The sequence below is a fragment of the Helianthus annuus genome, chromosome 2 (genome assembly GCF_002127325.2).
Source record: "Helianthus annuus cultivar XRQ/B chromosome 2, HanXRQr2.0-SUNRISE, whole genome shotgun sequence".
Classification (NCBI taxonomy): Eukaryota; Viridiplantae; Streptophyta; class Magnoliopsida; order Asterales; family Asteraceae; genus Helianthus; species Helianthus annuus.
The window spans coordinates 92902798-92915980 of NC_035434.2; positions in this window are offsets into that span (position 1 = coordinate 92902798).

Genomic DNA, 13183 nt, shown 5'->3' on the forward strand with positions numbered 1-13183 from the left:
TCTGATGTTGTGGTACATTTTATCCGACCCTGGATGTACCGAGTAGCGTGACTTGTGAGCTTCGTCCATTACCAGCTCGCGTAAACCGCCAAAAAGTGGGACCCAAATACGCCTCGTTACATAGTAGGCGCCGTCTTCCTTTTGTTCCATTCGTTGCCTTGAGCCGCGTAACGCTTCAGCCTTGACGTTTTCGGGTTTTAATGCTTCTATCTGAGCAGTTCGTATCTGTGCAGGAAGATCAGACTGAATGGTAAGCTGTAAAGCTCGTACACGCTTAGGTAGAGTGTCTTTCCGGCTGAGAGCGTCAGCCACAACATTGGCTTTGCCTGGATGGTACTTGATGGCGCATTCGTAATCATTAAGTAACTCGACCCATCATCGTTGACGCATGTTCAATTCCTTCTGCTTGAAGATATGCTCGAGACTCCTGTGATCGGTGTAAATTGTGCACTTGGTACAGTATAGGTAGTGTCGCCATATCTTGAGCGCGAAAACAACAGCTCCCAGCTCTAAATCGTGCGTCGTGTAGTTTCGTTCGTGGACCTTGAGTTGACGAGAAGCGTAGGCAATAACTTTATCACGTTGCATCAATACACAACCAAGCCCTTGTATCGATGCGTCACAATAGACCACAAAATCATCCGTGCCCTCTGGCAATAAGAGAATAGGCGCGCTGCAAAGCCTATCCTTTAAGTACTGAAAAGTGGTTTCCTGGGAATCTCCCCAACGGTAGGTGACACCTTTCTGTGTTAGCATAGTAAGCGGCTGTGTGATCTTTGAAAAATCTTTGATGAACCGTCTGTAGTATCCCGCCAAACCCAAGAATTGGCATATTTCTGTTGGTGTACGCGGTGCAGGCCAGTTCCTGATCGAATCTACCTTGGATGGATCGACATGTATCCCATCCCTGTTCACCACATGGCCTAGAAAGTGGACTTCTTGAAGCCAGAAGTCGCATTTAGAAAACTTGGCGTACAATTGTTCCTTTCGAAGAAGTTCCAAGATAAGACGTAAATGCTGCTCGTGTTCCTCCTGACTCTTGGAGTAGATCAGAATGTCGTCGATGAAGACAATGACGAACTTGTCAAGATAGGGTTTGCACACCCTGTTCATAAGATCCATGAAAACTGCAGGCGCGTTCGTAAGCCCAAATGGCATGACTAGAAACTCGTAGTGACCGTAGCGAGTTCTGAATGCTGTCTTAGAGACGTCCTCCTCGCGGACTCTCAGCTAGTGATAACCAGACCTTAGATCAATCTTGGAGTAGTAGTTCGACCCTTGCAACTGGTCGAATAAGTCGTCGATACGAGGAAGAGGATAGCGGTTCTTCACTGTGACCTTGTTCAGTTTGCGGTAATCGATGCACATTCTGAAAGTGCCATCCTTCTTTTTCACAAATAATACTGGAGCTCCCCAAGGCGAAGAGCTAGGACGAATGAAGCCTTTATCCAAGAGCTCTTGTAGTTGCTTTGACAGTTCCTCCAGTTCAGTTGAAGTTAAACGATACGGCGCGCGAGCTATAGGTGCTGCTCTTGGAGCTAGCTCGACTTGAAAATCGACCTGACGATGAGGCGGTAGACCAGGTAAATCTTCAGGAAACACTTGAGGAAATTCGCGTACAACTGGGATATCCTCTATTCTTTTCTCTTTTGTTGATGCATCCGTAACTAGTGCCAAAATGGCAGTGTGACCCTTTCGCAAACATTTCTGTGCCTTCAAGAAAGAGATGATGCCAACCACAACACCACTCTTGTCGCCCTGAACTTCGAGAGGTTCCTTACCCGAACGAGGAATACGAATGATCTTCTCCTTGCATAGGATCTCTGCTTGTTGCTTGGATAACCAATCCATGCCGACGACGATGTCAAAACTACCCAGAACTATAGGAATGAGGTCGATGGAGAAAGTCTGACCAGCGAGGATAAGATTACAACCCTGAACTATATGTGTCGCTTCTAGACTTTTACCATTAGCTAACTCTACGACATGTTTGGTGTTTAGGGGAGTTGGTGCACGTTTTAACATTTGGCTAACTTTCAATGACACGTAACTTGTATCCGCACCCGAATCAAACAATACAGTAACATAAAAGTCGTCAAGAAGAAACTTACCCATGCCTACGTTGGGATCATTTCTGGCATCACCCTGCCCCAACACAAATGCACGACCCCTTGCTTCATTGCCGTTGTTGTTCCCACCATTGTTGTTGTTGTTGTTGAGATTCTGGTTCTGGTTTAACTGGGGACAATCACGCTTGAAGTGACCTTCAGCCCCACACTGAAAACATCCCCTGTTGCCCCGCTGTTGCTGCTGCTGATGCTGGTTCTATGGAGCTGGTGGTGGGTGTTGCTGATTCTGATTTGCAGGTCGTAAACTCCTGCAGTCTTTAGCTTCATGCCCTAAGTTGAGACATCTCTGACAACGCTCCTTACGACACCGTCTACTGTGGTGTCTGTTGCACCTATTACACAATGGGTAAACTCCTCGATATCCACCCTGCCCCTGATTACCCGAAGAGTGCTGACTGGGACTCTGATAACTGTCAGTTTTTCGCTGCTGTACCTGTGACTGAACTGAAGCTGAGCCTTTACTGGAATCCCCATCCCATTTTCTTTTGTTGTCACTGGGAGCAGCAGAAGTAGTAACAACGGTAGTGGTAGCACTTATGCTTTTTGGCAGCTTGTTCTGTTCCACTGCCTGGTCTGTAATACGATGACCAAGGCGCTGAATAGCCTGGATATTATCAAGATTAGCCGATGTCACATGGCTCTGGATCTCTGGTGCTAATCCCTTGAGGTACAACTCAATGCGCTTGATAGGAGGGTCCACCATAGTTGGGTACAGCACGGCCAGCTCGTTCGACCGTTTAGTATAAGCTTCGATTTCTGACCCAGTCATTTTCAGATGGTAGAACTCATCTTCCAACTTGTGAATATCTTCCCGTGTGCAGTATTCTCTTTTGATCAGTTCCTTGAAATCGTTCCAAGGGGTGGCGTTAGCAGCTGCTAACCCTAGGATCTGTACTTGCGCGTTCCACCAAGTTAACACGATTCCTTCCAAAGTACCAGTGGCATATTTCACCCTGCGAGCCTCAGGGCATTCACACATTTCGAATACTGACTCTAGCTTCTCAAACCAATGGAGGAGTCCCACTGCCCCCCCGGTGCCACTGAATGTGCTTGGACGACAGTCCATGAAGTTCTTGAAAGTGCAAACGGGCTGATGAGCGTGTTGACCTAATGTGTAAGAACAGAACGAGGTTAAACATAAGAGTTGTTTAGGAACGTAGGATCTAAAGATCCTAGGATGAGTTACGACTGCAGGGTATACCTCCTGCGTTTGCAGCTGCAAGTGCCGCAGCTACTCGTTCATTGATAAGTGCCGTCAACTGGTCTTGAGTCATGTTCACACGTCCAGACATGATCTTCATAGTAAAAGTAGTGTAAGTGAGAATGGTTCGCGAGTAGTGCGATGACAGAAGAGTGTAAGCACATAGGTGTTCTCAAGCAATAACAAATAGTGAGCAATGTAATTTAAGCATACCACGAGCAAAGTTCTATGTAAATCTAGCAAGTAGGCAATAAACATAAACCTTATTACCTAGGATGTTGAGTCTTGCACGTGGAGCGAAGCGTCGTTGTGGATCGTTGAGAGCACTGTTCTGGTTATAGTCTGGTTTTAATAAAAACGTTTTCCCATATTAAAACCAAGTTCTCTATAACCAATGGCTCTGATACCAATCTGTCACACCCCCAAAATCCACACGCGGAATATCACCGCTTGGAAGCGTGACTGACCAGGATCAAGCCACCAATCATATTGAACATGTAATTAATATCAAGTCAAATAAATGCAAACCAATCATTCAATACGATAGGTGTTCAAAACATAATTATAGTTTCAAAGTGTAGCGGAAGCATAAGTATGAAAACCCAATGTATAACATAAGTTCAAATGTTTAAATGTTTTAACATGGCATCCACGATCCATGCTCCACAACGACCTGCTCCTCCCTGTGCAAGCTCCATGTATCTAACGACCTGCAAGGCATGTAACAGAGGATCAACAACTAGTTGAGCGAGTTCACAGTTTATAGTTCAGTAATAGTAATGGTATAGTAAGCCTTGTGTCCGTTCATTAAGTCATGTACCGTATTAGTTCATATCGCAGCCCTCTAGGCATGTATGCGAAGATTAGGGAAAATTCTCAAGTATTCTAGACTAGGTATGTTCGTATCGCGGCCACCCGGCACCTGTGCGAAGTTTTAGTGTATAGTTCGCAGCCTTCCTAGGCATGTGTGCGAAGATTAGTCATATTATCGCAGCCAACCCTGGCATGTGTGCGAAGATCAGTCATATTATCGCAGCCAATCCCGGCGTGTGTGCGAAGATCAGTTCTATAAGCATCACTAGTCTAGCAGTATCTTAACCAATCACCTTCCTCACCCGAGGATCATATCACTACGTTCCATTATCTAGAGAAGTACAAATAAATAAATCAATCCCATTCCCACCCTGGGAACCCCATGCCTTGTCTGTGTGAACTCACCTTGGTTTGCTCGGTATGCTATGCTCTAGGGTTTATCAAATGTCTAAGTCCGTTACACAGGACCTAGGATATGTTGCACATGATACGATGTAAGTATTTGCATCCAATTAGGGTTTGCAAGTCATTGGAAATCAAGCAACTGTGTTTTGTGTGCTTATTGTGTACAGGATGATATCACATAGACCGATTCATACATGCAAGATCATTCAGTTGCATCCAGTATCATACGATTATATACAGAATCTTACATCACGTACACAGTTAAGCGTATTCACATAATTCATGCGTTGCGTCTTTGATTACACAGTTTAATCTAACGTGGATGTTAACCTAATTGCTTCCGTTAAGATACTTAGTACATTTAGCAGCGTTATTAACTTCACAAGTTTAACGAAGTTAGGGACTTAGCAAAGTGTCATACACAGCTTAACAGATTTAACATTATATAACATATATCTCAAGGCCTCATATTAATCACACACAAAAACAGACAGGGCCTTGCCCTTCTAAAACTCAGACAAGTGTGGGGGGGTTTCCCCTGTTTAAAAGTCGGACTAGCACATGGGGATTAAAAGTCGGACCATGTGAGGGGGGGTTTGGGGTTCAAAATTCAGACCAAAGGGGGTGGGGGTTCAAAGGTCGGACATGGGGTTTGGGCCACAAAACTCGGACATGGGCCATGCTGTCACACCCCCAAAATCCACCCGCGGAGTATCACCGCTTGGAGACGTGACGTGACCAGGATCAAGCCATCAATCATATTGAACATAGCATAATATAAATAAGATAATTCGAAAAAACCCAAATCAATACGATTGATGTTCAAAACCAAACATAGTATCAATAGCGGAAGCATAAGTATGTAATCCCAAAGTAAATCATAAGTTCAAATATTCGAAACGTTAAACATAGTATTCTTGATCCACTGCCCACAACGACCCGCTCCTCCAGTGCAAGCTCCATAAGTACCTAAGGTCCTGCAAGGCATGCAACAGAGAGTCAACAACTAGTTGAGCGAGTTCACAGTTAACAGTTCAGTAATAGTATGGTATGAGTAATAGTAAGTTCGTTCGTTTATATCATGTATCATATTTCCATCGCGGCCTCCCAGGCAGGTATGCGAAGATTAGGGGATAACTATCCCATGTATTCTAGACTAGGTTTATTTGTATCGCGGCCTACCAGGCACATGTGCGAAGATGTTAGTAAGTTTAGTTCGCGGCCTTCCAAAGGCAGGTGTGCGAAGTCAGTCATAATATCGCGGCCAACCCTTGGCAGGTGTGCGAAGATCAGTTCAGTAAGTGTTACTAGTCTAGTTGTATCTTATTGTTCGATTCTATCAGCTGAGTATGTACAATAAATCAACAAATCCCATTCCCACCCGGGAACCCATGCCTTGGCTGTGTGAACTCACCTTGGTTTGCTCGGTATGCTAAAGAAATACACACGCTCACAGTTAATCAATCACGACCTATAGTACGCACGTATGTATAATCAGTTTCGAACTCAAAATGTTTCACAGGCAAATCTATGTCAGAAGGTGCTTAGTATTTAATATCGTATGTCACGTAAGCAGTCAAATCAATTAACCGGTTTAACAATATCAACTCTTAACAAGGTCAACAAGATTAACGGGATCAACACCTTTAACTGAGTTACATATTTAACGGGGTTGCGAGCTTAACTTAACAGAGTTAACCCTTTACGGTTTTAACAAACAAACAGTGTTAATTAATCAAACTACTAGCATTAGTTACTCAACAGAGTTAACACATATAACTTGGTTAATAAGGTTAACTTAACTACGTTAATCAATTTAACATGATTTATCAACTAACAGAGTTAAACCTAACAAAGCTAACCAAGTAACAATATCAACATACGAGATACACAGTTACAGATCACCAAGCGAAAACACTTAATGGGTGAAAACCAAGCTTGGGCCGAAAACCAAACTTGGGCCGAAATCACAGTTGGGCCGGAAACTCTTTTGGGCGAAAACTGATTGGGCCAAAAACCCTTTTGAACGAAAACTGTTTGGCGAAATCCTTAAGGTTTTCGTTGAATTTGAGGTGTGACGAATACACAAAGGGGATTTCATCTGACCCTTGTGTTTTCGTGATGTCTGTGTCTTCGTGGTCATGGCATCATCATCAAACAACAGTTACAAACCACAACAACCCTAACACCGCCTAACATTTACATCGATAATAACAGCCTTTTGATCAATCTGATCTATTCATGCAATCACCTAAGTTAATCAGTTCACAACAAGATATCACGTTAATATCATTCAGATCATCGATGGCAGGCACACACGGTCGAGCATACCATCCAATATATATAACAGTTGGTGAACATATATACACACATATAACGATAATCCAGTCTTACGTTCACAACACAATCATAGTTATGATAATAAACAAGAAATCGTTCATACAATTGCTTTAAATCAAACAGTCGGTTAAAGGTTAACACTAACCGCGATGAACAAGTTTGCCGTCAGGTTCAAGGGTAGCGAGAGAGAGAGAGAGAATGCGAGAGATGATTTAGGGTTGCCAGTTACCGAATTCGCGTAAAGGTTAAGAACAAGACCTTATATCTAATCGCTACTGGGCCAAAGCCCATTTGGTTTTCGTTGGCAAGCAAGTGGACGAAAACACATGTTGTGTTTTCGGCCATGGGTGTTTTCGTGAGAGATGTTTGGCATGTGATCCATATATATAACTCAAACAACACAACACATATGCTAACCAACCTACAATCTTATATCAGCAACACACTCATGCACATCAAATGTAAGATATCATTCACAATATGGTTTAACATATTACAAACGTGTTCCGTTGCGAAACAACTAGTCATGTAAACAAACAATCCAAACAATTAACGTGTAATAAATGCGAAGATAGAAATCGTGGAAATTCGAGTTGTCACATTATCCCCAACTTAGAAGAAATTTCGTCCCGAAATTTGGTACGCACTCACTGAGGAAGCTAGGTAAGTTGTATCGTTCACTGGTTTGCCTGGGGTGTCACATCATCCCCACGTTGATTTGGAATTTCGTCCCGAAATTCTGTAGTAGTAGCTTCAGCCTCAGTAGTGGTTGCACGGTTTTCGAATAACTGGGGATACTTTTCTGTCATCTGGTCTTCGCGTTCCCAGGTGTACTCTGGGCCACGACGGGAGTTCCAACGAACTCGAACAAGAGGGATTCTCTTGTGTTTGAGGACCTTCACATCCCGGTCCGTGATCTCAACTGGTTCCTCGACGAACTGCAACCGCTCGTCGATAGTGAATTCCTTAAAAGGAACTATGAGGGTCTCATCTGACAGACATTTCTTCAGATTCGACACGTGGAATACGTTGTGAACTGCACCAAGTTCAGCTGGTAGGTTTAGCTTGTAGGCCACTTTGCCTATTTTCTCAATGATCTCGAACGTTCCGACGTATCGCGGATTTAGTTTGCCCCGTTTGCCAAAACGAACCACACCCTTCCAGGGTGAGACTTTAAGTAAAACCCGGTCCCCGACCTGAAATTCCAACGGTTTCCTACGCTTATCCGCGTATGCTTTCTGACGGTCGCGTGCTGCCGCCATGCGTTGTCGTATCTGTGCAATCTTTTCCGTGGCGTCCACTACAATCTCTGGACCCGTAATCTGACTATCCCCCACCTCTGCCCAACAGAGAGGTGACCGGCATTTACGCCCGTACAATGCCTCGAATGGAGCGGCTTGAATGCTGGTGTGATAGCTGTTATTATATGAAAACTCCACCAGAGGGAGATGTTTTTCCCAGCCGTTGCCGAAGTCAATAACACATGCCCGAAGCATGTCTTCAAGAGTTTGGATCGTTCGCTCAGACTGCCCATCCGTCTGAGGATGATACGCTGTGCTCATGTCTAACCGTGAGCCGAAAGATTTATGCATCGCTTGCCACAGCTCTGACGTGAATCGTGCATCCCGATCCGAAATGATGGATGTGGGCACCCCGTGCCTCGAAACAACTTCTTTAAGATAAACGTCTGCGAGAATGGAGAACTTATCCGTTTCCTTTATAGCCAGGAAGTGTGCAGACTTGGTGAGTCGATCCACAATCACCCATATAGTGTCATTCCCACGCTGGGATCTGGGTAAGCCTGTAACAAAATCCATGGAAATTTCTTCCCATTTCCATTGCGGTATCTTGGGTTGCTGAAGTAGGCCCGCTGGTTTCTGATACTCCACTTTTACTTTTGCACAAGTCAAACACTTGCCGACGTAAGTAGCGATGTGGGCCTTCATACTAGGCCACCAATATGTTGTTTTGATGTCGTGGTACATTTTATCCGAACCTGGATGTACCGAGTAGCGAGACTTGTGAGCTTCATCCATCACAAGTTCTCGTAAACCGCCATAAAGTGGGACCCAAATACGCCCCGTTACATAGTAGGCGCCGTCTTCCTTTTGTTCCATTCGTTGCCTTGAGCCGCGTAAGGCTTCAGCCTTGACGTTTTCGGGTTTCAATGCTTCTATCTGAGCAGTTCGTATCTGTGCAGGAAGACTGGACTGAATAGTAAGCTGTAGCGCTCGCACGCGCTTAGGTAGAGTGTCTTTCTGACTGAGGGCGTCAGCCACAACATTGGCCTTGCCTGGATGGTACTTGATGGCGCATTCGTAGACGTTCAGTAGTTCAACCCATCTCCGTTGACGCATGTTCAAATCCTTTTGCTTAAGAATATGCTCGAGACTCCTGTGATCGGTGTAAATCGTGCACCTGGTACCGTACAGGTAGTGTCGCCATATCTTAAGCGCGAAAACAACAGCTCCCAGCTCTAAATCGTGCGTTGTGTAGTTCCGTTCGTGAATCTTGAGTTGCCGCGAAGCGTAGGCAATAACTTTATCCCGTTGCATCAATACACACCCAAGACCCTGTATCGACGCGTCACAATAAACCACGAAATCGTCCGTTGTCACACCCCCAAATTACCACCTAGGGCGTGTCCCTAATGGAGGTGTAACGATTCAACAAAGAGCCACCAATCATATCAAACACAAGTTATAATGAAATACCAAATTAAAAGAAATGTATTGTTTGAACGTTAAACCAAAACCAAAGTACTGAGCGGAAGCATAAAAGTATAAATGTATAAATGTGTCGAAACCCAATCAATATAAATGATTATCATGACCATAACCACTCCAGCAGCATCAGACAGCAAGCTCCCAAGTTCCTTCAATAATTACCTACAAGCATGCAACAAGTGTGTCAGACTACGCTGGTGAGTTCAAGGTTTCGTTAACGTGTTGTGTTACCAGATATATGTTAATGCGATTCAATGTTGTGTTACGATGTTGCTCATGTTAGATACCCTAGGGAGTGTGCCCATAAGTATCCGGGGAGTGGGTACCCCTTAACGACCGTTTGCTATGTTGCCTTCGTTAGATACCCTAGGGAGAGTGCCCATATGTATCCGAGGAGTGTGCCTCTAACAACCATAGCCATGCCCAGATAATTAGTTCACGCCCGTCCTTACGGCCCGGTGTGAGGTTTCCCACCTAATAGCGCTATCAACTAAATACCTCCATTGCCCTCCAGGCAATAACCAAAACCGATTAAGTTATTTACCCAATGTTTTCCCTTCCAAATGTTTACCAGTTGTCCCAAACCATCGGGACGCATGCTTGAGAAAAGTGCAGTGAATTCACCTTTGGTTTGCTCGGTAAGATTAGTTACTTGTTTACAGTTGGGCACCCAAGTCCTAATATGGTTCCAATGACAGTCAGTTTTGTATGTACATAAATCACGTATTTCTCATTTACACAGCACAGGAAGCATACAAGAAACACACATGCTTTATGAATTATTACAATTATCATACAACATAACAGCCGGTTATTACCATGACATCTCATAGTAAATAATTGGTTCATTTACAAGTTCATACAAAATTAACGTGTGGGTCACAATTCTTTAGCAGGCCCACAATACGTCTATTCAAGGTAACAACTCAACCTAGCATATATTAAAGAAGCTGGCTAGCCCCCTGGCCCAGCCCATCTCGGTTGTGTTGCTCGGCTGCCCCGAGTCAGATTCACGGCCCAAATAACGTTCCAGTTATGATTTGTTTGTTTGGGTGGCCCGGTTAACAAGTATAGCCCGAATTATTTCTCCAATTGTTACAATAACATTAGTTTATGATCATACTTCGACAAACACCATCCTATATCATCATCATTATCAATCGTGATTATCTAAGTTAGATCAAAGTAACGATCGTTAATCATGCTACCCTAGTTATAAACTATTAACCAATCACCAATTCCTCATGTGTGATTATACCATCACTCATAACAGTCTCATCCATGCAAGACCAATTATTAGCAGTTTCCATGATGTGCGATCCCCTAAACATTTTTCAATTATTAATAGCAATTAGCACATAATACACATCCAGATTGAATTTATGGACATCATGCAACCCAAGCCTATAGATTAGCGTTTGATCACACTATACTCCCCCTAATAAAGAATCATTATTATATTAAATCCTAGTTCAATTATCCATAAGTCAAGATACTTCACACATGGCCGACAATGACCAAGCCATGATTAGAATGACCCCTTGATTCATGCAATCCTAGTCTCTAAACATATATACTCAGACGATTCTGGTCATACATCAAATCGGTGCACTCATAAATGAAAGCAATCAATTTAAAACAAAAACAAATAAGATTATACTAACCCAACATCAAGTGCACATGGATGGCATCACATGGAGTAGGGCTGACTTCTTTTGGGGATTCACGTGAGGACAAGAACCAATAACATTATCATTGTTTTCTTTTATTTCTTGGAAGTTATATGCTATAATATAATTATATATGGTTTGAGATTAACAAACATCTGCATGATTCCCCAATGATCACATCTACCCTAAATCACTGATTCATATCCTGCAATCACATGCCTACTGTCATATGTAACCACCCATTTATAATCATTATAATCGGTCATGCCTTATCCCATTATAATTAGTCCCATAGCAATCATTCACAAATATTTTCCATTCATTCAATATTAAAAGGATCCACATGTTAGTACAATTATATCACATATGAACAATTATCACATATCACATGCAGATACTTTGTGTAAATCAGGCACATATATAACAAGATCAATCGTGTAGGGTTTAGCATGAATACGAAACACTAACCACAAGGCTCGCTCCAAAAGAATGGGGTTTCGAGGAGGGGAGGGGTTTCTTCAGTCGTACGCAAGCTTGGAAGAATAGGGTTTGATAACTTTGATTGTGTATCGTGTGAGGAGGTAACGTACAAGTATATATATAAGGTCAATCCCTTAAACAAGTGGGCTGGTCCATTCCTTAAACAAATCGGTTATGTTAGTTTGGGTAGGTTTGCTTTGGGCTTCTTAGTTTGGGCCGCACTAGCTAAGGTAACAAAAGAAAGGGGAAAGCGGCCCACAAGCCAACAGTTAACTCACATGGCTTTGTCCGGCCCATCATGATTTCGAAGTGAAATCCCGCTAGGTTTGGGCCTCGGCTCAATTAACTTGACCTAAATATATCCAAGACCCACAATACTAATAGTGATACTCGTTTACGTTAGGGTTTAACAAATAGCGAATGACAAGCATTCACCGTAACGTGTGTTAAAACGTTTTAACAGGACTAACACCAGATTAAGAGTTATGAGATTAGACGACACTAATCTTCAAGGTTCGGGTTGTCACATCATTCCCAACTTGAAAGAAATTTCGTCCCGAAATTTAGCACGTTGCTACTGAGGAAGCTGGTTTTGTTAAGCGTTTTCGCGGGGTGTCGCATCATCCCCTACTTGAAAGAATTTTCGTCCCGAAAATTGATCTAAAACAATGGCTTGAAGTGAGTTCCGATGAACTCGATCTATAGATACTTTACAACGCCTGGGGGCTAATCTTGTGATCGGTGGAAATCTTGGTATGGTGGTTAGCGTTTTGTTATATCAGTTGTCAATCAAAGGAACAGGGAATTAATGAGGTTCGTACAAAGAATCGAGCGAAACAGGGGTTCATTAAACAAAGGTGCATGGCGGCATGGCACAACAGGGAGGTTCGTTATATTGCGGTCGCGCGAGTGTATCATTTGTCCAAAACAGAGTTTGGTGGGTAAAGGTTAGTGTTGCAGAACGACAAACGCGTGCAACTGTGACCGCTTCACTTCTAGCGGCGATGGCAAGTGAAAGTGATAAGGTTCGTCTACAGGGATGCGTGGGTATAGTTCTCCTAATCCCGTGTTCGTTCGGAAGTTCCATCTAGCGATGCCATCACATGGTTAGCTCTATTGAAACAAGGGTGCACTGGAGGCCCTTGTGATCGGTCTAATTGGTGCATTCGGTACCGTCCAAGTAATGCCTCCCACTTAAATCCAATGACCACGGTTTCCACCGGAGGTTGTAGGTCGTGAAGTTCCTCTCCGTTACACCATCATGGTATATCGCTGGATCATCGGTACCCTCGGATAGAAGCGATGCTCCGCGTGTTGTAGGGTTGGGTTTCAAAAGCTGCAAGGACGATGACAATGCCAACAACGGCACCACCACGATGATCTTAAACTGATAAGGATTCCCCACTGGGGAGAGGGAAC